Source organism: Harmonia axyridis, chromosome 6, assembly GCF_914767665.1.
Source record: "Harmonia axyridis chromosome 6, icHarAxyr1.1, whole genome shotgun sequence".
In the NCBI taxonomy this organism is placed as follows: Eukaryota; Metazoa; Arthropoda; class Insecta; order Coleoptera; family Coccinellidae; genus Harmonia; species Harmonia axyridis.
Genome location: NC_059506.1, coordinates 21,641,739 through 21,643,986, shown reverse-complemented (window position 1 = coordinate 21,643,986; position 2,248 = coordinate 21,641,739).

Sequence of the window (2,248 nt, the reverse complement as noted above, 5' to 3'; positions counted from 1 at the left end):
TCGCAATTCTAGCAATACTCCCTGCTCCTGTCCCGAGGAGACGGCAAACGTCCTAGCTGATTCCTTTGCTGCCTCTTTTACAAGAGGAGCCCACCAACTTCCTGGATTGAACGTTGAGAGGAATTCTTCTGAAATAACAGTCTTCTTTCGACCCTGCAGTCGTTGAAGCCCATTTATCTTCACTCAATGTTAACTCCTCTCCTGGTGCGGATGGTATCACTGCTAAAATACTCAAGGAATGTGCCCAACCTCTTTCGTATCCTCTTTCTATTTTGTACAAACGTTCACTTCAAACATCCTGCCTACCCTCTGCTTGGCGTAATGCACTTGTAACGCCTATTTTCAAGAAGGGAGATAAACGTGACGCAGAAAATTATCGTCCAATTAGTCTGGTTCCGATTGTGGCAAAGGTGTGCGAGAAGATCATCTTGAGTGGTGTCCTTGAGTTTGCAATTGGCGGTAACCTTATTCCCGAATGTCAACACGGCTTCCTTCCTGGTAGATCAGTCATTACTAACCTCCTTGAGTGCGTAAACTCCTGGTCTGAGTCCCTTGATAAAGGCTGTCCAGTCGACATTGTTTATCTGGATTTTTCTCGGGCATTTGACCGTGTACCACATGATCTTCTCTTACATAAACTCGAACATCTTGGGGTCCGCGGCCGCCTGCTTTCTTGGATTGAAGCATTTCTTACCGATCGAACCTTCCAGGTTCGAGTCGATAAATCTCTCTCTTCGGCGAGACCTGTTGGAAGTGGAGTTCCACAGGGTTCTGTTTTGGGTCCACTACTTTTTCTCCTCTACATCTCTGATTTACCCAAGATCTTCAACTCTCAGTGTTCCCAATTTGCCGACGATACCAAATTATTCGGTAATCCCAACGTGGCAGCTCATCTGATTCAGGAAGATATGGAGAAATTGAACCATTGGTGCCAGGAGTGGAGGTTGCCTCTGAACTACGAGAAGTGTGTTGTTCTGCACTTGGGTGCTCGCAATCCCCGTCGTCAGTACTATATAAACAACAACCCCATCGCTACTTGTAGTAGTCATGCTGACCTTGGTGTAATTGTGTCAGAGAATCTAAGCTGGTCCGACCACATTCTTCAGGCGGTAAACAAGGCCAAAAGAACTTTATTTATGGTTCAGAAAGCTTTTGGTAGATGTGATCCCTCCACCTGTGCTATCCTTTACAAACTCTACGTGAGACCCATACTGGAGTTTGCTGGCCCTGTGTGGAGTCCTTCATTGAGTAGAGACTCGGCATTGTTGGAGAGCGTCCAGCGTCGGGCAACTCGCTTGCCCTACGGCATCTTACGTCCCAGTTATGGTGAAAGACTGTCCATCATGAATCTGTCCACGTTTGATGACAGGAGGCTGCGTGGTGATCTCATCATTACTTTTCGTGCTCTTCACAACTTTTTTGGAGTTGACCTCAGTGGTCTCTTCAAGTTGAACCTGGACGACCGTCTGCGAGGTCACGCTTTCAAGCTGAGGAAGGAAAGTTTCAAGACATCCCAAAGACAGTTCTTCATCACAAACCGCGTGTTTACCGTTTGGAACTCTTTACCTTCATCGGTGGTGAACTCAGTTTCTGTGAACTCTTTTAAAAACAACTATGACACCTGGTTTCGTCGCGAGTGAGTGCTACTTGTGGAGCTGTGAATTGCTTTTTCTTTTGTAATGAATTTTTTTTAGTTTCGGTGTATTTTTTCATATATTTCAATTTTTGTGAGTTTATAGGTTTGGCCTCAACTCTTTACCTTGTAATAATAATAATAATAATAATAATATTTCAATTTCACCATTTCCTGTTCATACCTTTCTATTTTGTACTTATATTTATTTAGTGGCAATTTTTATTCGGTAAAGAGTTGCCATGTAAACACCTGATGAATCCATAGTGTGGAGAAACAATTGTCTTATTATCATATTATAATTTTGTGGGAATTATTTTTTTAATTTAAATGAATATCCATCAAGTGAGGATAGAACTTCGATAAATACAGGGTAATTCTGAATTGGAAGTACAAATGAAAGTTGGAGATTCATTTGAATGAAAATGAAATGAAAAAATTTAATAACATGTTTTTAAGAACTTTCGAGTCTTTTTGAATTCCAAGAAACCTTTTATTGTTGAAAATCCTTCCTTTGTTGAATTTTGTACTTCATTCCAATTATTCCTATGACATATTTCTCTTTGCCAGAAAATTGGATACCCCTAAACATAAAGAAGAATATAGATAAATGTT